The sequence below is a fragment of the Cornus florida genome, unplaced genomic scaffold, assembly GCF_030987335.1.
Source record: "Cornus florida cultivar Cherokee Brave unplaced genomic scaffold, ASM3098733v1 CherokeeBrave_3.0.0_Hap2_Chr07, whole genome shotgun sequence".
In the NCBI taxonomy this organism is placed as follows: Eukaryota; Viridiplantae; Streptophyta; class Magnoliopsida; order Cornales; family Cornaceae; genus Cornus; species Cornus florida.
The window spans coordinates 52,340,948-52,365,587 of record NW_026775577.1 but is presented as its reverse complement, the minus strand read 5'-3'; the positions used below and the strand labels follow the sequence as shown (position 1 = coordinate 52,365,587).

Sequence of the window (24,640 nt, the reverse complement as noted above, 5' to 3'; positions counted from 1 at the left end):
GACTGTTCCACAAGTTGCGCCCATACCAATCATCCAGCAAGTTCAGAATCCTCCACCTGTGAATATTTAGCCAGCAGCACCTGTTCCAGCAATGCCACCCATGGTTATTCCTATAGCGGTTGAGGGGCAACCTTTTCTAAGGGAGCCACTTCTTGACCAAGGAGGAAAGAACCGTGGCAGGAAAAACTATGCAGATGCCAACCCCTTACTTATGGCGGGTGGGGGGCATCAAGTGGCCAATCAACCTCAAGGTTGGCTAGACAACAACCCACCACAACCTATGGCGCTTGATAGAGGCCAATTTACAGAATTCCTTCAACAGGAATTTGGCCTAACTCGAAGGGGGTGGAAGGCCAACTTACAGAAAGCCCTATCCAGAGTTCATTGATGAAGTTGAATTTCCAAGGAATTTTAGAATTCTAGAGTTTGCAACGTTCAATGGAGAGGGTGAACAGTCTACCTTAGAACATATCAGTCGGTTCACTGTCCAATATGGAGAAGCAGCAGCTAATCCATGGCTGAAAGTACACTTGTTTCTAAACACACTGACTGGATATGCTTTCAGGTGGTATTCCAACTTGCCAGCCAATTCCATCCAAAGTTGGCAGCAATTTGAGGATTCATTCCATACTCATTTCTATAGAGTTGAGCCTGAAGTGTCTATGACAGACCTTTCCAGACTTCATCAACTACTTGGAGAGTCTATGATGAGCTTCCTTTCCAGATTCAGGCGGCCCAAGTTCAAATGTAATTTGTCTTTGCCGCCAGAAGAATATATGAAGATGGCTGTGAACGGCTTAGAATTTGAACTTCACAAGAAGTTTGAAGGTGTAAAATTTCATGACTTGTTTAACTTGGTCGGCAGAGTGGCTAAGTATGAAGAGCTCCTTCGTGAGAAGCAAGACCGGAAGAGTTCTTCCAAGGGCACTTATTATTGTAATCCTAATTATGAGGTGTATACCACTGAAACTGAAGGGGAGTTTGAAGTAAATGTAGCCAAGCTCAATATAAAGAAGGCCTATACTTATGAGGCCTTGACAAAACTAAAATCAGCCACGGCTAACTCGCAGGGCGCCTCTGGTTCCAAGTGGAAGGGGGCAGACCTTTCCAGAAGTTACTCTTTTGACATCTCTAAGGCCGAGCAAATTTTTGATTTGCTCATGACTGATAAGCAACTGATTTTCACAATAGGCCACAAGATGCCATCGGCCTCAGAAATGGCCAAGAAAGAGTATTGCAAATTTCACAATTTATGGAGGCATTTCACTAATAATTGTGTGATTTTTCGTAACACAGTGCAAAAGGCGATTGAAGATTGTAGGTTGAAGTTTCCAGAAAAAATAAAAGTCATGGGTGTTAATGAAAATTCTTTCCCCAAGGTTGTTGCCACAAATGTTACTTCCCTTGCCGCGACACACCCTAAGAAGAAGGTGGACTTGGCAGATTCAAGAGCTAGTGGAAAACTTGAAAGTCATGAAGCTGCAGTATCCTTGGAGAAAACGGTGGCCGAGTTGAAAAAGCAACTCTGTGAGGCTCAAATAGCTTTAATCCGGCAAAGTTGTTACCCTAAGTGTAAAATTTAGAATGAAAGATATCATAGAGATATTCCAAAGGAGAAGCGGAATGAGAAGCTGTCTGATGATGATTGAGGCCAAAAAAGGAAGGTCTATGACTGGCTAACTTTCTAAAAGGTGGAAAACACAGTTACTGTGAATATTCCAGAAAAAGAAAGCCGGGTCCATCCAGAAAAAAGGGCAGCAGAAAGGAGATCAGAATTCCTTCCAAGGAGTTTGGAAAGGAATAGAATTTCCTATCAGGTAGGGCCTCGTCCTAGCAAAAAGTATAAGAGTAATAGTTGGCAAGACAGAGGCTCTGAAGGTGATAGGCATTCCAGGCCAAAAATGGCCTCGAAGGTATAGGTTAGAAGGGGGAATGATCATCTCAGACCAAGAATGGTTAGATATCCTACCTCGCAAAATAAGGGGTGGAGGAGGCTTGATCATCCTAAGTTCCCTATTCATGATGACTCCTATATGACCCGCATACAAAAGCGAATGCAGCAAAGGAAGAGGGCTGATAGAAGGAAATTATGGGAGAAAGACCATGGTTGGTCCAACTGGCCAAAGAAGATGGCTAAATCATCAGATTTATCTGAATTTCCAACTAAATGAGGGGTTAGAGATCCTGATGATTTATTGGATTTGGTTTCAGAGATTGGAAATTCCTTGACTGCAGACGACCCTCCCACAAAAGATAGAACAGACTTGGAAATCCCCAACAGTTCCAGCAGCAGCAAGAAAATCTATTTTGGGAGCCTTCCAGGTGAATTTACTTGCAATATGGTAGTGGTTCTTCCCTTATTTTTTGAGCCAGAGCCAAATCAGCCCAATTCAATGGAAGAAGATGTAGTAAATACAAGTCATCCCATGGAAAGCCCTGGACAGTTTAGTTTTGAACCAGTCATAATGGAACTGAAAGATGGTATCCATATAGAAGAAGTTTTTGAAGATAAAATTGAGCATCTTCAGAAATTAAAGGGAGTTTTGATTGAAGAAAATAGCCCCGTGAAACCAAAAAAGATCATTCTAGAAAAGCCATCATATGGCATGACTCAGCAGCTCAAACCTTTATATATAAAGGTACTAGTGGAAGGGAGACCCCTGGCAAGAGTTTTGGTGGATAATGGTTCAGTATTGAATGTTGTTCCAGTCAATATTATGCGTATGCTTGGAAAGTCGCCTGAAGACATCATTCCAACTGATGTATCTATTAGTGGGCTTACGGGAGGAATTGTGAAGACACAAGGCATTCTACCTTTGGAATTAACGGTGGGAGATAGAACTTCCATCACAACCTCTTTATTATTGAGTCTACAACGGCCAATAACTTGCTTTTGGGCCACAAATGGATTCACCTAAATTTTTGCATTCCATCTTCACTCCATCAAATGCTAATATTTTGGGATGGAGATAAGGTAAAAGTGGTGGAGGCTGATAGCCAGCAATTTGTGGCAAGGGTTTACCATGCAGATGCTGAGTTGTATAGTGAAGAATTCGTTCCAATCAGATTTATTGGAAATGATAGCAAGGGCAGTCCAAGGAAGCCCATTATGAAGAGAACTCTCACGGAAGAAGATGTAAGGGAGCTTTTCCAAGAAACACTAAGGCCAACAATTCTACCCAAGGTCAGTGTTCAGCACTACATTACAAATAAAGGTTTTTATGGAAGAGAAACCTAAAGTGTAATACCCCTAATTTTAAAAGGATAGTCTCGGCATTTAGTTATTATTTTTATTGTATTTTTGCATGATTATTTGGTTTAATTCTTTTATTTAATTGTTTACCTATGTGTCATGTGTTTTAAATTGAATTAAGTGTTTTTGTGTTTTAAATTGAATTAAGTGTTTTTAATTATTTAATTGGGTTTTTAATTGAAATTAATTAGTTAAGTGGATTTAATTATGTAATTGTGTTTTTCCATTTATTTCTGCTTTAAGTTATAGTTAACTTTGGGGTTGGAAATTTCACGTTTAAGTAAGCCGTAACAAAAGTAGTTTCATGGGCCGACTAGGTTTAGAATTAGGGCTCTGTCTCTGATTAAACACGGATTAGGGTTTATGTTTTTACGCCTATATATATATGGTTACTCTGTATCAAGGGTTGGAAAAACAAAACCCTATTCACGTACCCAAGATACAGAGAGGGAAATAGAGAGCAGTTGTGGGGAAAACAAAGTGAGGCTTAAGAGGAAGTGTACAGAGAGGACCAAGGAGGTTGAGTAAGAATTAGAGACTGAGTTATAGGAAGCTTGGCGGCGTTCAGAATTGCCGGAAAACTTAGAGACGACACAGGGATTTCAAGATTGAAATCACAGGCAAGTTCTTCTCTTTCTCCTTCCCTTTGGCTTGTGTTCTGTGCACCTAGACAGTCTCTAGGAGATTAATTGGCCTTAAACTGAACCATGCATGTTTGATATATGATTTGCTTGATCGTTTTATCTGTGCAAAATTTATTTACAAAATAATTATAGCGCGTATGTTTTCTTGACTCTGTTTTGGCATAACGTCCCACTGTTTTAATTTTTATTTTGAATCTTACTGAAATCAACCGAGGTCTGATTGGATACTAGATGTAATTTAAGACTTCAAATTTAAAATTGGAGGAAGAACAGAGGGGTTGGGATAAAACTGACGTTGCAATTTAGTTTCAGTGCCGTTCTTTAACAACGCTAGTTTAAATGGCCTGATTAAACTATGTAATTGCTTTCAAAACTATTGTAAACAATCTTGGGGAATGCTTCTAGACTAAATTACGAGTCCTAAGTTTGGTTTTAAAAACTAACAGAGGGTTAGGAATAAGCCGGAGAAGGAGCACAAGAGCTGAAACACGCACCGGGGACGAAGGCTCACACAGGAGGTGAGAGCCGGCTCCATGGAAGTGGGAGCCGGCTCCCACAACAAAGTGAAGCCGGCTCTAGGGAGTTCTAGAGCAGGCTCTAGGCTGGAAAAGAGCCTACTCCAAATTCTGGAGCAGGCTCCCTTGGTATTTTTGGTTTATTTTACGATTTTTTAATTTTCTACATACTATGTTCACTGTTGGAGCATGGAGACTGTTGGAATGACTTTGGAACTTTACAGAGGGATCAAGGAATGAATTTTGAGTGTCATTAAGACCCTAAATTGAGTAAAGTTTAATTCTAAGTTGTCGGGACAAACAGTGTAAAAAATTAAGGCACTTAACAAATGGAAGTTGAATTAATTGTTGAATTAAAATTCAGCAATTTGACGGAACATAATGTGTTTATAAAACTTGTTTTAGAATGCATTCAAGTGCATGATAAGGTCATTTAATTATTAATTTTGATCTATACCTGCTTAGGAGGCTAGTTGCGGAATTATTAAATTGTTTACTGCAACTATATGGCTAATGCTTGGATTTAAACTGCTGAAATATTTAAACAATCTTCTGAATTGTTTTAGCAATTTATTGGTTAATAATAGGATTATTTAACCTATTCACATGCATGATGGAGTCCCTGACATATTAAATTTGGTCTATGCATGCTCTGGATGTTAGTTATTGATTTGTTAAAATCGTCTCCTGCAACTATATGGTTAAATGCTTGGATTTAAATTGCTGAAGCTTTAAATAGTTTTCTGCAATTGTTTGGATGGTAGTTTTTGGTCTGTAAATTATTGAACTGTTATATATGTTGTAATTTACATGGTTATGGAGGATGGTATGTACCGGTATGGGACGGTGACATACTAGGGACGTTTAGCTCAAAACGTATAAACCTAACCTAATGGATTAATGGAATGGATTGAAAGATATCGAATCCTAATTGTGGCTAAGTCAGATCAGCTGTAACCAAGTTGGATGACTTTCTGGATTAACGGATGGTAGTTAAGTCATATCAACTGAATAAGTGGAGTGACTAACTAGTTGGTTTATTGTAGGTCAGTTTAATAAATAGTTGAACTGCTTACCCTGGATTTGGACGGACTTTATATATATGTTTATGGTACCACGAGTAGAGCTTGAGTCTCAGACTCGTTGGTTAGGGTGCGTATATGCAGTGGATGCGTAGCTGGTTATAATAGGTTGAGGTGTACCCTGTTAGGTCTAGGTACTCATGCCCACCTTTGGGTGCGTATTCGTATGTTGCCTTCTATTCAGGTTGAGACCCCTATTATAGACTAGTGAATGTCCCTTAGTGTGGATATATTTATATGTATGGACTAGATAGATATTGTGAGGTGTCTACGGTGTATCTGCGTATCGGGTCACTGTATGGATTGCAGTTAGATTAGAACTTGCTCGTGGGTCTGACCCACTCCTTTATTATTCTTTTCAGGTACAGGACGGTTCCAGCCTTAGAGCTTGATCGTGCTTGTCGAGGACAGTCTCACCTTCATCTGATTACGTAAAACTTCTCTCGATATTTCTAGCATTATCTATTTTCAGTTTTCAGTTTCAGTTGAACTTTTGGTTAGGGGTCCATCAGTGGATTCCCAAGTTGTAACCTTGAAGTTTTGGAGGATTAGATTTTCAATTTTCAGTTATACATGGAGGATTTTATAATTAATGTTACTTTCAGTTTTATTCCATCACTTTTGTTTCATTTTGTCATCTGTGTTCGCTTTAAAATACTTTAATTGTTTGATATTCCCTCGGGTTTGGGCCTGGGCCTGATCAACCCGTGTCTTAGATCCGAGGGGTATCACATAAAGTAAATAAAATACTTGGCCAGGCGGTTAACTACTGCCTTGCCAGGTTGAAAGCGTATCTAGCCAAACTACGGCTGAAAAGGGCTGCTGCCACTGGTACTTCATTTTCAACCAATGTTTTGGAGATTATGGAAGATATTGAAGATAAGTTGGATACTATCCAGCTGACAGACTTGAAGGCGGTGCCAATGATGTTAGACGATCTCAAGGCTAAAGTACAAGATCCACTTTTGGAAGTTAATCTTGGAACGGAACAAGACCTTTGGCCTACCTACATCAACAAGCTTTTGGAACCAACCTTTAGAGAAAAATTGATTTCCTTACTTGAAGAATACAAAGATTGCTTTGCATAGACATATGAGGAAATGCCAGGACTTTTCAGAGAGCTAGTAGAGCATAAGTTGCCAATCAAGGAAGATTTCAAGCCTTTCAAGCAGCCTCTAAGAAGGATGTCCCAAGAAGTTATTCTAAAGGTCAAAGAAGAGATAGAAAGGCTACACAAGGCTGGTTTTATAAGAACCGTCAGGTATGTTGACTGGATTTCCAATATAATTCCAGTTATTAAGAAGAATGGCAAGTTAAGGGTATGCGTAGATTTCTGGAATATAAATCTTGCAACTCCAAAAGATGAATACCCCATGATTGTTGCTGACCAGTTAGTAGATTCTGCTGCCAAGAATGAAATTCTTTCATTCATGGATGGACATTCTTGGTACAACCAGATTTACATTGTAGAGGAAGATATTGCTAAGACAGCCTTCAGATGTCTAGGTTCCATTGGAACTTTTGAATGGGTTGTCATGCCATTTGGGTTGAAGAATGCCTAAGCAACATATCAAAAGGCCATGAATGCCATTTTCCATGACATGATTGGCCATTTCTTGGAAGTCTACATTGATGATGTAGTCATCAAATCCTCAGCCAAGGCTCAACATCTCCATTATTTAAAGATGGCTTTTGAAAGAATGAGGCAGCACAAGTTAAAGATGAATCCCTTGAAGTGTGCTTTTGGGGTTTCAGCTAGAAACTTCCTAGGTTTCCTAGTCCACCAAAGAGGTATTGAGTTAGATAAAAATAAAGCAAAGGCAATTATTGAAGTAAAGCCACCAGCCATTAAGAAAGAACTACAAAGGTTTTTTTTGGCCAGGTTGGATATTTGAGGAGGTTCATTGCCAACCATGCTAGAAAAACTCATGCTTTCTCCCCATTGTTGAAATTGAAAGGGGTTAAAGAATTCAAGTGGATAGAACAGCACTAGCTAGCCTTTGAAGGTTTGAAAAACTACCTGGCTAACCTTTCAGTGATGATGCCTCCAATTAAGAAGCGGCCGGCCGCTGATGAATCCATTGGAACTTTTCTAGCTCAGACCAATGAATGGGGAAAGGAGCAAGTTATCTATTATCTGAGTAGGGTGCTCACTCCAGTGGAATGTAAGTATACTTCCATTGAAAAATTGTGCATTTCCTTATATTATGCGGCTATGAAGTTAAGAACCTACATGTTACCAGTAGTCGTGTATATCATTTCTCAAAAAGATTTAATTATGTATATGCTTTCAAGGCCTTTGATCACTGGACATATTGGAAAGTGGTCATTAACCTTAATGGAGTTTTCCTTCAAGTATATTCCACAAAAGGTAGTCAAAGGAAGGGCGGTGGCAGAATTTCTAGTAGACCATCCTTCCACCAAGATTGATTCAGAAATATGTGACAAGGTGAATAATCTCTACCTTGATTATACACCTTAGACTCTTATGTTTGATGGATCAAGCACTCATGATGAAGGAGGAGCTGGAATAGTCATCGTTTCACTAAAGGGAAGAAAAACCACATTTTTTTTTTTCTTGGATTTCAAGTGTACAAATAACCAAGCTGAGTATTAGGCACTAATTATTGGGCTGGAAATCCTGCTAGAGCTAAAGGTGGAGAAGGTCCAGATTATTGGAGATTCTAATTTGATACTTAGCCAACTTTCTAAAGAATATAGATGTCTTAACTGGCATTTGAGGCCTTTCCATTCTTTGGCCTTAGGATTACTTTACCAGTTTGATGATTTCTAACTTAAATATTGGCCAAGACATTTGAACACGGAGGCTGATGATTTAGCACAACTAGCCTCCTGAGTGAAAGTCCTACCGGGTGTAGAAGAAACTTTGATCACAATCAAAAGAAAGACTCTCCCTTCTATAGAGTCACGGTATGAGATGGCAGGTCATTTCCAAGCTGACAAGCCAGAAAGAATCAAACCTGCCAAGAAAACATGGGAGATTTTCAATGTTGATATAGATGGCTTAGACTTGAAAGATTGGAGAGTGATGGGCGCTGAAAAGTGCATATTTAAACCCCTTAAGCTTAGACATTCTAGTACCTTTATCTATCTTACTTTACCGTTTTAGATTGATTTCGTATTATTTCCATTTTCAGGCACTTATCCCGAAAATAAGCTAACTCAGCCAAATAAGAGCAGAATTGAAGCAATTCTGGGATGAATCAAAGAAAGGAGCCAAGTGGAAGTAAAAGGAAGAAAAAGGTGGAAATCAACATCTTCGATCGATCTCAGATCAAAGTTCGATCTATCCAACATGATCGATCTCAGCACTTCAAGATGGATCAGAGCCATGATGACATTTGCAGAGATCTCAAAAGTTTGATCGATCCAACACCATTCTTCGATCGATCAAACTGCTTTTTCCTTATCCAAATAATTGATCTTATCTAGTTGTACCACCCTACCAACCACTTTTGTCCTTTTCCCAAAAATATCTTCAAAATATCTCAGATTTGCCTTTATCCAAAAAGCACCACCAATGAAGATCGACCCAGCCTAAGTTCGATGGATCTCAGCAATGTTCGATCGATCCAAGTCCAAAGTTCAATCGATCGAACTTCCTCCAGTGTGAAAAAGTTAAATTTCTAGCTCATTGAAAGTTGTCCTTTATCCAATCATTAGGGAATATTGTGTGCATGACCTCAGCTCATTTTTGGGTGTCATTTGACCTACCTATATAAGGATAAGGATTGCTTTTTACAAAAGGAGGGAGGGAGCCAATATCATATCATATCATCTCTTGGAGAGCAAGTTTAGAAGAGGAGGAGGAGGCTAGAGACACCATTGGAGACTCTTCATCAACCAAAGAGCAAATCTCTTCCATGGAGTTAGCCCTTGAGGGTTGGAGCAACATCACCATGAGTGGCTAGACATCCTCTTAGGGCTAGAGTTAGCCCCAAACATTCTTTCTATATCTTAATCTTGTGTATTATTGAGGGATTAGTGTTGTAATTAATGTTTTGACACTTTGATATATATAGATCTTGATTGTTCAATGATTTATGTGGTTAAATGCTTTCAATTGATCATTTCATTCTATCCATATGTCTATGTATGTTAGAATAGATGTTCATGTGCTTGTCTCTAGATTTTGTGTTATTGATGCATGTCTATTTGTATTGATGTTATAGATTTAGAGATTGTCAAAACATAGTACTTAATGGAATGCTTTTGTAATTTTCTTGATGGTTCATACTCATTCTTTGATGGATTGTGCCTCTCCCTTAGTTTATTTTCATGCTAGTAGTATAGATGTAGTGTAGTGTTAAATGGGAGGACAATCCATGCTTGTTCTTTGATGATCCATACTTTTGAATGTAAGTAGCATATGTCTCTAACCTTGTGTTGTATTTGGATTGTGAGCTTAATGAAAGGATTAAAGACTTGCTTTGGTCTATTGTGCCTTTCACATGTTGTTTAGACAATATATGCTTCATTGCTTAGATATATTGTGCCTTTCACATAATGTTTAGACAATACATGCTTAACTAGTCATCCTTACTTGTTGAATCAACCAAACACACACACATACCATTATTGCAACACACCATTTTCCCTCATTAGTCACTTGCCAATGGTATAGAAATGCATTGCTTGGTGGTGATCTCTAAACCCCAAGACCATTCTCTCTCTTATTTGCTCTTAGTTGCATTCTTTTGTTATCACTTAGTTTAATTTAGTTGCTTTCTAGTCTAATCGACCAACCAACCAATTGTTTGATCACTCGACCTACTAGCCTTAATAGCGATTCTACAACCTTGTTCGACCCTCATAATCCCTTGGGACGAACCCTACTCGCCCTAGCTATATTTATAGTGAAAGGTAGTAGCGGCTTTTATAAATGTAAAACTCTTTGCCCTCGCCTAAAATTCACACTCTCAAACTTGATGGTAGTGCGACAGACCAGTCAGTTTTTGGCACTGTTGCCGGGGATTGATTTGATTTGGCAACGTCGGAATAGTGGAATCAATTAGGATTAGTACTCTTTTGATCGTGTCTTTACTTTATTTTTATTTTTCTTTTTGGTTACTTATTGTGTTGTTCTTACTTGGCTAGGTGTATTGTTGGAGAGGAAGCAAGCAAAGAAGTATTCAAACAAAACAAAGAAAGTAAAAAGCTAAAAATTTAAAAAATTTGTTGAGCTAAGCTTTAAATTTGGAGTTGAAGTTCTAAAGGACCTTTGTGAGACTTTCTTTACTCAATCCCTTAGTTAAATCGTCGGCCCGTGTGGAGGTTTGTTTTTAATTTCTTAGATAAAGCGTGAGCCTGCGTGGAGGCATTCTTATTTGTTCTTTGCATCATTATTGTTAAAGCATGGGAGTATGAATTAAGTATTTATGGAAGAAGTCTAATTGCATTGTTGTGAAGGCATAGTGTTTGTCATTCTTTGTGCTTGTTGTGTTTTGTATTGTGCATGTATGTTCGTCGTTCATTAAGACCCACTCTTGTCCCTTTAGATTTGCATCTTGAATCCATCGTTAGAAATCCTAGGGGAAGAGGAAGTTTAAATAGAACCAATCTATCAATGGATGACCATAATGATGATCATGTTGAGGACTTTGGTCACATAGACCAACAAGGTATCCTTCATCCTAATGTGCACAATGAGAATATAAAAGTACCATTAGGCATGCCTAGGCCATACATTCACCAACCACCACAACAATAAGGCCAAGCTCCATATGGAATGCCAAGGCCAATGTATGCTCCACAACCTCCCATCATCAATCAAGGAATTCAAAACCAAGGTGTTCATGTTACACCTCAAGTAGCTAATCCACCTCTTGCTTTAAGAGACCATTATGTGCTTAATGAGTATAATGCACCTACATACATCCAATTGCCTCCATTTAGAGCACATCATTATGAAATTAAGCCACAAACCATTCAAATGCTTCCTAACTATCATGGACTTCCAAGTGAAGAACCTTACAAGCATTTGGATGAGTTTCTTGAAGTATGTTCCACCGTAAAATATACGGACATGCCGGAAGAGGTCTTAAGACTCAAACTTTCTCCATTCACCTTAAAAGACAAGGCAAAGTATTGGTTTAACAATCTTAGGCCTTTTTCAATCACTTCTTGGGCAGAAATACAATAAGAGTTCTTGAAGAAGTACTATCCGGTTTCTAAGACCAATGCTATGAGAACCTCAATTCGAAAATTTTCACATAGGGATGGAGAAACGTTTCATGAGGCATGAGAACGCTTCAATGAGTTGCTTAGGAAGTGTCCACATCATGACATGCCCAAATGGCAATTAGTTCAATATTTCTTTGAGAGCTTATTGGACAATTATAAGGGTATGGTTGATGCTTCCATGGGTGGCTCATACATTGATAGGCATGAGGATGACGTGTGGCGTCTTTATGAGAGCATGAGTGAAAATTCTTTGCACAGAACATTATCATCCAAGAATGATAGAAATTCATAAGGTAAGAAGAGTGTTGGCTTACATCAAGTCGACCATTCAAATGAAATAGCCGCCGAAATGAAGTCTTTATCTTAAAGGTTTGATAAATTTTTGATTAACCAAAACTCGGCAAACCAAGTATCGTCCTTCCCTAACCATTCTCATCGTGCATCAAATGAAACATATATGACTTGTTCTAGTGTTCTTCATTTTACTTCTCATTGTCCTCACGGATAAGTGCAAAATGAACCTAATGAACAAGTCAATGCAGCTTTTGTGAACCAAGGGAACAATCCTTATGGTACTCATTATAATCCAAGTTGGAGGAATCATCCGAATTTCTCTTGGAAAAACCAAGGAGAGGGCTCAAACCCTTCCCAAGGCTGTTTTCAAGGGAAGTACATTCCATCTCCACTTCAAAACCAAGGATCCCAAGGTTATAGACCTTATCAATCACAAGTGAATCAATTTGCTAATTCTCATTTTCCCAACCAATCTTATTCCCAAGGAAATACTAGAAGTCCCGCCTTTGAAGAAAAAGTTTTGAATACTTTGGGCACTTTAGAGGCTAACACTCAATTGCTTCATTCTCACTCTCAATCTATTGGGAAACTAGAAACCCAAGTAGGGCAAATAGCAAGCACTCTTAATGCAAGAGAGAAGGGAAAGATGCCTATTATTGTCCCAATTAAGCAATAATGTGTTGTGGAAACCCATTCCTCATCGGAAGGCCACACCATTGAACATGTTAATGCAGTGACCACCTTGCGGAAGTGGTAGGGTTATGGACAATTAAGTAGAAGTGTCCAATGAAGAGAGTGAACCGGTGCAACCTTAAGTTGTCACCCATCTCGTTTCACATCCCATTCCTCCTTCATTGCATATACACGATCTTGTGAATGAGAAAGTCTTGAAAATGTGTTTGAAAAAGAAGTTTTGTAAAATGATGTTGAAAAGGTTTTGTTGAAAAATGATTTGAAACAAAATGATTTAAGAACTTCTTGTGTTGAAGAGAGTTCAAAAGAAAATTCTGAAAAATTGTTTGAATCAAAACTTCCATTTTCGGATGCCTTAAAAGGGTCCATTTCGAAGGAAAAGCAAAAGGCAAAAACCAATGAAATTATGAAAATGTTTAGGCAAGTAAAAGTTAATCTTCCACTTTTAGATGCAATCAAGCAAATTTCGACTTATGCCAAATTCTTGAAAGACTTGTGCACCCAAAAGCGGAAGAACAAGAGCCACACACCAAGGAAAGTGGTTTTGACCGAGTAAGTAAGCTCAATTTTGTAACATAACACTTTGCCAAAGTTTAAGGACCCCAGTTCACCTACTACTTCATGCATCATTGGTGACCATAACATTAATTGGGCGTTTCTTGACTTAGGTGCAAGTGTTAACCTTCTTCCATACTCGGTTTATGCCAAATTTGGCCTAAGAGAATTAAAACCGACGTCGATAGTTTTGCAACTTGCCGACTGATCTATCAAGAAGCCTAGGGGTGTCATTGAGGATGTTTTGATTAAAATTGATAAATTCTTCTTCCCGGTTGATTTCATTGTCATAGACACGGAACCAGTTCCCAATCCTAAAAGCTAAATTCCTGTTATCCTTGGCCGTCTTTTCTTGGCAACCGCTAATGCCAACATCAATTGTAGGACGGGGATAATGAAGATCTCATTTGGCCACATGAAGGTGAAGTTGAATATCTTCAATCCCACACCCAATTCATTTGATAAATATGAAGGAGAGGTTAATGTTGTAGATAAATGTCATGATCTTCAATGGCAAGGAAGTGAGCTTTTATGTAAGACCAAATATTCAAAGGGATCATCTTCAACCTTGCATTCTCAAAGTGTTGTTTCAAATTCTTGCTTTGAAAGGGTATGGAAGCCCAAAGGTTGTGATTGCATAGACAAAGGATCAAAAGTTTCTTTTGAGCTTAATCCAACAAGTTCTTCAAAGAACCATTTGTTGGGTAGAGTTCAAAGCATCTATCACCCCAACAAGGAGGGGATGCATTATAAGATCTTTGATCCGGGCTAAAAGAGCCCAATATCTTGCTAGAGACGTTAAAGACTAGCAAAAACATTCGTAGGGTGTCAAAACCCTATTCCTCCCTTATTTCTATCTTAAATTTCATTTCTTGCGAAGTCTAGATACTTGTTTTTGGTTTATATGCATTGATAGGAACTGTGATTAGGATTGCATGAATTTTTGTGTTGTGATTGAGCATTTTGCATAAGTTCGATCGATCTCAAATGAGAGTTCAATCGATCAAACTTCCACCTGCATCCAACACTTAGAAAAATATTCGACCTGTATCCAAATCACCTCTTTGTCCCATTGTTCGAACTAATTCTCAGATTGATCAGAAGACCTTAGATCGATCCAACTTCAAAGTTTGATCGATTTCGTGCTCCAACACTTAGAAAATTTTGAGCTTGCATCAACCTGCATATTTCAGCTCTCTATCTCATCGATCGAAAACATTCCAAGATCGATCTGAACTTCTTTGATCGATCCAACTTCAAAGTTTGATCGATCTTCAAGTTCCAACACTTAGCCAATTTTCTAAGCCAAAAACCTGCATATTTTTGCCCTTTGTCTGATCAATCGAACTCTTGTTCTGATCGATCTCAGTTCTTCATTTCATTATTTTGACTTTTCAAATTTCAAAAATTCAAAAATATTTTATTCTATTTTATTTTATTTTACAATTTTTAATTTTATTTTTAATTTTTAATTTTAGTTTTTCGTTTTTCAAAAATTTCAAAAATTTCAAAAAATATATATATATATATACTTTGAGGAGAGTTCATCAAAGTTCGATCTATCTGAAATCTCAGTTCAATCGATCGAACTAATAGGGAAATGTTTTTAAAAAAAAAACCGAGAGTTGTGAGATCGATTACAAAGATCAATCCAACAACTCCCTACCCTACCCCTTGCTTCCCTCATCGTCACCGTGAACCCCAATCACCCTCTCCATCTTCCTCATCTCTGGTGACACCTCCGGCGACATCAAGCTCACCCCGGATCTCACTCCCTCTTCATCTCCACTTTTCTCCTTCGGTTGAGGTAAGATTCAAGGCACCATGCTTGATTTCGGCTTAGATCTCATGCTTACATGCTTTACATGATCAATCCATGCCATTTTCATAATAAATACACCATTGATGAGCTTGAAGCATGTATGTATATATGTATATATGCTTAGTATATATTTGTGTGTTTAGATTCGATTTTGGGAGTATGGACCTTGTTTGGGTGATGGTAATTGATGATTTGTTGTGTTGATGGGCCCACGACCATGTCGTGAAGGCCCCCGTGCTTCCAAAGTCACAGATTTGTGACCTTTGAGTTTTCACCTTCGCACAGTTTGAACGATCAAACTTCAATCTTAGATCGATCTTGAGAGATTGATCGAACTCATACCTCAAATCGATTGAAGTTTTAAGATCGATCTCAAACCTTTGTGTGATTGATCAAACTTCACAGATCTCATACACACACTTCATTCATCATGCATTATGTTCATGCTATCTTATATATGCCCAATGCCTGTGATATTCCACATTGGATGCATTTCATACTTATATTGTTTAGCATGTTTCATATCTTGTCACTTGCATAGATGCATATCATATATGTTTTGTCTATCTTATTTGACATGCATGTTTCTATTTCGTGCTTTCAATTCTTAATTCTGGTACTAAGTCCCCTTGCAAGTTTTTAAATTATTTTTCAGGCTATGACTAAGCGCAAGACTGTTGCCAAGAGGCAACACGGGCCTTAGAGACATATCAAACCACGGATAGAGGAGCCAGCAGAGCCCTCTCATGCACAGAAGGAGCCAGTACAGCCTACTCCACCTCAGTCACCTGCTCATGAGGCTGAGGATGATCATATTCCATCCACCTCTACAGCTCAGCCTGTATTTACACCATCACCATCTCCACCACATGCTGGAGCTGAGCATTCACCAGTACCATCTCCACCACGCCAGCCAACTCAGCTAACTCAAAAGCGTGATAGGCCCGCACCTAGATATGTGCATACGGCAGTAGACCATGAGTTGATGTTCGACACAGATCGGTGCTGACCCAATCAGCTTACCACGACATCATTTAGAGGGGCCTTGCAGCTATTCTTGCCCCAGTTACAGAGCCAGTCTACCCGCGGTTGGTACAGTTGTTCTTCTAGAACCTCCGACCATCCCCGCGTACCACAGCAGAACTGGTCACTACCATAGATGGCCATCAGATCACTATCACTGTGGACTCGCTAGCCCGCTTTTGCCATTGTCCACACAGATGCCCTCCGGAGCTACAAGAGCTATATCCGAGGCTATACAGGCCTTCTTATGCCTACATAGCAGTATTTCTTACAGGTCACCACGCCGATGGTGATACTTTAACCACCCGCGCATTCTTTCCAGATGACCTATGGTTCTTCGATTCCGTTCTCTTTCGGAATATATATATGGCCGGGCACAAGATCCAGCAGAGAGGAGACTATCTAACAACCCTCTATACCTTCTACACAGGCCACTGGGTATCTATTCCCGCGCTCATCTGGAGCGTGATGAGAAAGCTATTTAACGAGTATATTAGCAAGAAGAAGCCCGAACGGGCTAAATCTCTCCCATTCGGTCACCTTATCACCCAGATTCTAATCGGCCAGGGCTACACTATTCATCCTCGGGAGCACCCTGAGAGAGGTTCCTGTCATTTCTTGAAGAAGGACTGGGACAAGAGCTACAATGCCATCATTACTAGACTGCAGGACCATGCAGTAGTGGCTGCAGAGGAGCTAGAGGCTGAGGAGGCAGAGGCAGCAGCTCAGGCAGCAGCAGCAGATCCCGCAGCAAACGATGTACCAGTCGATCCAGCTGTCGAGCATATGGATATTGATTTGGAGCGACCTACAGATGACACAGAGTAGTACTCTCCAGCTGGGTCGTCCATTCACGAGTAGGAGTAGACTTAGGATTTTCATTCTTCTGACTCTTCTATACCTGAGGCTCCAGATCAGACCCCCGGTTTTGGAGTACGCCTGTAGACTCTTGAGGATACTGTTGTTGTTATACGAGCTGATCTTATGGCCCACAGAGCTGATTTTGCTACCTTCCGTACGGATGTCGCAACTATGTTCCGAGATCTATCCAGAGATATCCGCGGAGCCCGACCTACCCGTCCTACCTCATCGTCCTGAGTTCCTAGTTCCTTCTATCTTTTGATCCATCTATGATCTCTGATCTCTATTTTTGTCACTATGCAGTACTATTATTTTTGCAGCCGGTCTGTCGGCTTTGATTTTTCTATTGTACCTACACTTTATCTGTTTTATATATCTATTTTTGCTATAGATGTCATATGATTATATTCTCATATCTGTATGTTTGACTCCATCATGTGCATCATAGTAACTTCAGTGAGAAAGTGTTACCAGATTTTTAAGACCACCCTTATACCTCTCTCATCTCTTTATTTGTTTATCCCATTTACACTTGCATGTCCACTGTGCACTAATTATCCCATTTTGTTATCTGACGAGTTTATCCAAGTGCCAATTTTCAGGACCACAATTAATCCCAAGTTTGGGGGGGCCATGCCACCCACTTTGGATACTTTAGTCCCTATCATTCTTGCTTAGTTGCACTGGTATACTCTTTCATTTGTTCTCTTTGCACATTGAAGACATTGTGCCATTTAAGTTTGGGGGAATGGTGCTTTGCAGTGTTAGCTTTAAATTTCAAGATTTTGAGCATGACTTGTGTAATTGAGGGATTTTTCTATGATTGGTCCATATCTAGCGATGATTTTGATCTTTTGAGGACTATATTGCTTAAAATTTAAAAATTGCTTGACTTGAGAGTCTAATACTCCTTGTATGCCTTGTGGAAGCCATTTAGGAGTAAATTTTTTGAAAGATTGATATCTTGCTTGCACTTGTGGTCCACATCATCTTAATTTTGTGATTGTTTTGAAATTCACTCTAGTATTCTACACTAGCACAGGCGCATACTAGCATTCATTTCTGTGGTACATGCTTTGTTGTTATTGAATTGGTCATATCCTAATTGAGCTAGTAGTGCATTGAAAGCTTCCATTCTTGATAAAGGTGGATAACAACCCCTTTTCACTAAGTAACCGGGATTCTAGCCTCATCAAGCACTAAACTTCTCACGCCGAAAGGTGGAGGGCCCAAACTCTAGGTTAATAATTAAACTTGCTTATAAAAATAAAAAATATAAAAAAAAAAGTTGCAAAAGTAATAAAAAAAGGTGAGGACTTCTCCCAAAAGGTGAGAAGTGGGAAATGATTAGATGGAGGTTGTCTTGATTTGTAGCCTAGTTGATTTGGGCTTGAAAGTCCGTAGGGGTGTTTGAATGCCCAATGCCCTAAAGCTGTCTGGTTTGGGAGTCATTGACCTAACGCTCAACCTCATGAATCACTAGAAAGCCTAATAGATCAACACATTACACCATGTTTTCACCTTTGATCTTAAAAAAAAAAAATTGAGTGAAAAGAATAAGCGCACCTAGAACAATATAGTTTTAATAAAAGGTCCACTTTTTGTCTTGATGATCAGTACTAGATTTGTGTGCTAGTTTGAGGCTAAAGATGTGATCATTTCTCTAGTTGGCTAAGATAGCAACACATTTGATGCCGGTCCACTAAAAAATGATTCTAGAGTTGTTTTGATTTGCATGATCATTTTCTTGATGTGTGGAGGACCATACTTGTTTGCTTGATGTTGAGATTTTGGGAGATTGCTTGGAAATGTTTAAAAAATTGCATACTTGAGGTAGTTTTCTCCCAATGCTTGTTTGCAATATTGGTACTTCTTTTGAAAGAATGAGCTTAATGTTTGTGGGTACCATTTCTGGAAACCCTCACGAGACTTCACTCGTCCACTAGGGGTAACTTAGGGGTTTAAAAGACTTATTGCATATGCTAAGTGCAATCGCGTTCCCTACGATAGTGGCGTTATCCATTTATTGTTTTCTAGATTCATACTTGTATAGTTGTTCATTTCCTTCCTTTACTTTTTAGTTCATTGCTAGGGACTCGCAATATTTAAGTTTGGGAGTGTGATGAGTGCTGAAAAGTGAGTATTTAAATTCTTTAAGCTTAGGCATTCTAGTACCTTTATCTATCTTACTTTACCGTTTTAGATTGATTTCGTATTATTTCCATTTTCAGGCACTTATCCCGAAAATAAGCTAACTCAGCCAAATAAGAGCAGAAATGAAGCAATTCTGGGATGAATCAAAGAAAGGAGCTAAGTGGAAGCAAAAGGAAGAAAAAGGTGGAAATCAACATCTTCGATCGATCTTAGATCAAAGTTCGATCGATCCAACATGATCGATCTCAGCACTTCAAGATGGATCAGAGCCATGATGACATTTGTAGAGATCTCAAAAGTTCGATCGATCCAACACCATTCTTCGATTAATCGAACTGCTTTGTCCTTAGGCAAATGATTGATCTTATCTAGTTGTACCACCCTACTAACCACTTTTGTCCTTTTCCCAAAAATATCTTCAAAATATCTCAGATTTGTCTTTATCCAAAAAGCGCCACCAATGAAGATCGATCCAGCCTAAGTTCGATGGATCTCAGCAATGTTCGATCGATCCAAGTCCAAGGTTTGATCGATTAAACTTCCTCCAGTGCGAAAAAGTTAAATTTTCAGCTCATTGAAAGTTGTCCTTTATCCAATCATTAAGGAATCTTATGTGCACGACCAGCTCATTTTCGGGTGTCATTTGACCTACCTATATAAGGATAAGAATTGCTTTTTATAAAAGGAGGGAGGGAGCCAATATCATATCATATCATCTCTTGGAGAGCAAGCTTAGAAGAGGAGGAGGAGGCTAGAGACACCATTGGAGACTCTTCATCAACCAAGGAGCAAATCTCTTCCATGGAGTTAGCCCTTGAGGGTTGGAGCAACATCACCATGAGTGGCTAGACATCCTTTTGGGGCTAGAGTTAGCCCCAAGCATGCTTTCTATATCTTAATCTTGTGTATTATCGAGGGATTAATGTTGTAATTAATGTTTTGACACTTTGATAAATATAGATCTTGATTGTTCAATGATTTATGTGGTTAAATGCTTTCAATTGATTATTTCATTCTATCCATATGTTTATGTATGTTAGAATAGATGTTCATGTGCTTGTCTCTAGATTTTGTATTATTGATGCATGTCTATGTGTATTGATGTTATAGATTTAGAGATTGTCAAAACATAGTGCTTAATGGAATGCTCTTGTGATTTTCTTGATGGTTTATACTCATTCCTTGATGGATTGTGCCTTTCCCTTAGTTTATTTTCATGCTAGTAGTATAGATGTAATGTAGTGTTAAATGGGAGGACAATCCATACTTGTTGTTTGATAATCCATGCTTTTGAATGTAAGTAGCATATGTCTCTAACCTTGTGTTGTATTTGGATTGTGAGCTTAATGAAAGGATTAATGACTTATTTTGATCTATTGTGCCTTTCACATGTTGTTTAGACAATATGTGCTTCATTGCTTAGATATATTGTGCCTTTCACATAATGTTTAGACAATACATATTTAACTAATCATCCTTACTTGTTGAATCAACCAAACACACACACACCCCAATATTGCAACACACCATTTGCCCTCATTAGTTACTTGTCAATGGTATAGAAATGCATTGCTTGGTGGTGATCTCTAAACCCCAAGACTATTCTCTCTCTTATTTGCTCTTAGTTGCACTCTTTTGTTATCACTTAGTTTAATTTAGTTGCTCTCTAGTCTAATTGACCAACCAACCAATTGTTTGATCACTCGACCTACTAGCCTTAATAGCGATTCTACAACCTTGTTCGACCCTCACAATCCCTTGGGACGATCCCTACTCGCCCTAGCTATATTTATAGTGAAAGGTAGTAGTGGCTTTTATAAATGTAAAACTCTTTGCCCTCACCTAAAATTCACACTCTCAAACTTGATGGTAATGTGATAGACCAGTCAGAGAACACCAATTATCCATTTATTGGAGGAGCCTAGTACCAATGTGGACAAAAGAATTCAGCTTTTGACACCTCAGTATATTTTGATTGATGGAAATTTATACAAGAAAAGTAAAGAAGATGGGCTGGTGCTAAGATGTCTTGGCAGGAGTGAGTCCATGAGAATGATGGCAGAATCACACCTTGGAATATGCGGAGCACATTAAGCTGGAATCAAAATAAGGTGGCTTTTGAGAAGGTACAATTATTATTGGAAGGGTATACTAAATGATTGCATAGAGTTTGCAAAGACTTGTACTGCATGTCAAGAACATGGCCCGGTCCAAAGAGTTCCAGCTATTAACATGCAGCAGGTAGTAAAAATATGACCATTCAGAGGGTGGGCTTTGGACTTTATTGGAAAGTTAACACCACCATCTGCAGATGGCCATACTCATATTGTGGTAGCAACAGACTACTTTACAAAATGAGTGGAGGCTATTCCATTAAAGATATGTGAGCAGCCAACAGTGATTGATTTTATCAAGAAGCACAGTATTCATAGGTTTGGAATTCCAGAGACTATCACCACTGAAAGAGGACTTTCCTTTGTTGGAAATAAAGTTCTTAATCATTGTGCTGAGTGTGGCAAGTGATCAGTTCCACTCCATATTTTGCCCAATCAAATGGACAGGCTGAGGCTTCCAATAAAGTAATTCTCAATATCCTTGAAAAGATAATTGAAAATCATCCAAGGAAGTGGCATCACCTACTTTCTGAGGCTCTTTGGGCTTACAGAAATTCAAAAAGATCAAGTACTGGCATCACGCCATATATGCTTACATATGGACATGATGCCATTCTTCCAATGGAAATGACCATAAGGTTTGCAAGAGTGGCTTTCCAAAATAACCTGACTCCAGCAGATTACAACCATGCCATGTTGGTGGAATTGGAAGACCTTGATGAAGTCCGTCTTAATGCCTTGGACCATATTATTGCTCAAAAGAAGAAAGTCATGCGGGCATACAATAAGAAGGTTAAGGTAAAGACATTTGTTGAAGGAGACCTGGTATGACAAGTCAAATTTCCACCAGGAGTTAAAAACAAGGAATATGGAAAGTAGACCCCTAATTGGAAGGGTCCTTACTTGGTGGAACGAGTCCTTGGAAAAGGGGCTTATAGATTGATGGATATAGATGGAGGATCCCACAAGTATCCTGTGAATGGTGTATACTTAAAAGAGTATCATTCTTCCATCTATGAAAACTGAAAATCCACAATCATTCAACTGGCCATGTAGAATGGCTGGTATCTTCCTTTCTAAGTAAACCAGAAAGCTAGAAAGGAAGCGTAATGGCCATACTTAAGCTATTCCAAGAAGGAAAAGCTAAGTACTTAGAAAAGTACATTGGCTAAAGTTATGAAGCAAACTTAGCTGAATTTCCAAGATTAGCTGATTTCCTAAGTATGGAGCATTTCATTGAGAAGAGGCTACATTACATGTACTTCTAGTTCTTCTTCTTCAATTTCTTTTTCTTCTTCTTCATGATGGCGGAATTCAAAACCCATGCCTTATTATCAAGTTATTCCACAAGGTATGGAATTTGGGGGGCATATGTTTACTCCATTATTTTTGGCCCAATGGAAATGCGACATGTGGTGAGTTCCAATGGAACTTACCACGTTGGATCGCAACTCTTATGAATTATTATTAAAAGCTATGTAATATTACGTAGTAATTTGACAAGTGGGTCAGTATAATCCTACCATGTGGGGTTTTCTATTTTGAAAGGAAAGAGGTGAGTCCTAATAGGACTTGCCATCTTTAAAATCAAAAGAATGAGTTTGGCCATACATGGCGAGTTTTGTGGGACTTACCACGGCTTATTAATTCCTTAGGGAATTGTTACTATAGAAGGTGTTGTATTTCCAAAAGAATCCCAAGTACATGGAGATTCACCAAAATTGGTAGCATTAAAGTTGACCAAGTCAAAAGAAGGAGAACGTGGGGCTGGATTCTTTCCTTATTTTTAGGAGGCTTCAACATTTATTTCATTAAGTCAACTATGTTTGTAGAAGAAAAAGGAAGTAGGTTGGATGAATATATATATATATATCTATGTGTACAAATATATATATATATATAGATATATATATATATATATATTATGGGAAACTAACCACGATAAGGAAGCTCCTAAAATTAAGGAGGTCATGGCGCCATGAACTCCAAAGCCCAGAAGGAAAGTCTCAAGATGGAAGTTGCCAAAATCATGGAAACGTAGTTTACAGAAGAAAAGGGACGTGGGGAATAGTCTGTATTTATGGATATATATCTATGTGTATATATTTATATATCAGATATAACCCATAAAAGAAAAATCGCTGAAATCTTGGGGCCACGACGCCATGGATTCCAAAAATTAGAAAGGAAAGTCCAGTTGAGGGAGGTTACTAGAATCAAGAAAAATATATCCCACATATATATATATATATATATACATATGTATGAATATATATATATATATTCCAGAATATAGCCCACGATGAATCAAAGAATGTCCTGAAATTCAAAAAGAAACCTATAACGCCATGAACTCTAAACCTAGAAGGAGAGTCTCGAGATGGGAAGTTTCAGGAATTGAGGATGCCAATCCATTATGAAAAGATGCTGAAATTTAGGAGGCCATGGCGTTATGAAAAGAGAGGTTTGGTTGAAGGAGGTTACCAAAATTGAGGACAACGTGGGACTACAACTAACTTCTATATACATGCATGATACATAAAAAAGTTATACAGAAAATAGGAATTTGCGGCAGAGAGAAGGAGAACATAAAGACGTGACACATGTACACCTATGGAGAAACCAACTGGAAAATGTATTGCAAGAACTACCCATAAACTAAGATCATGGAGAACATGGCTGAAGTCTGCAACAGAGAAGGGAGAAGATGGAAGGAAGAAGTTACAACTGCCAAGAGATTATGGGGCATTTGGCAGTCCAAAATCTGGCCATGTGGAAATCGCTGGAGCTACCACATCAAGCTGTTGCATGCATGGAAAGCTCTATAAATAGAACACTTAAAGCTAATTTGCAAACCCTGTTCAAATCACACAGCCAAATAGCACTTCAATTTCTTTACATTCATGTATTTTTACATTCATGTAATGCACTTTTAATATGTTTAATTCAAGTCCTGCACTTATTATTCCTACTTTTCAGCATTTACTTTAAAGTCCTGCACTTTCAATACCGCTTTCTTTTCCACTAGCCATAGAGTAATAAAAAAGTCATTTTTCAAGGCAAAAAGAACCCTTAAAGGTGGTAATTCCAGTCCTTCTTACAATCGCCTGATCCTTACAATCTCCTACTGGATAGTTGTTCGGATATTCACATTGGAACAATAGCAGTTCTTGGCACGCCCGATATTCACCTCCTTTCCATACCTGGAAAGGACCTCAGTTTTAGGAGCTGAACACTTGGGATGTTAAGTAGGATTTTGTTGGGATATTACTAACAACTTATACTGACTTAAATTACAAACGGTTGGGATATTATGTACAAACAATCTATTAGGATTATGCTGAGATGTTGCGTACAACTTATATTGAATTACAAACTGTTTTGGATGTTATGCAGTACACACATAATTAAACAAAAAAAACCATG

The 24,640-nt window shown here is 38.6% G+C and overlaps 1 pseudogene; it reads right to left on the bottom strand.

Moving 5' to 3' along the window:
• Nucleotides 1–11,704: 11,704 nt before the first annotated feature.
• Nucleotides 11,705–11,803, bottom strand: LOC132267809 (small nucleolar RNA R71; annotated as a pseudogene).
• Between the last annotated feature and the right edge of the window lie 12,837 nt (nucleotides 11,804–24,640).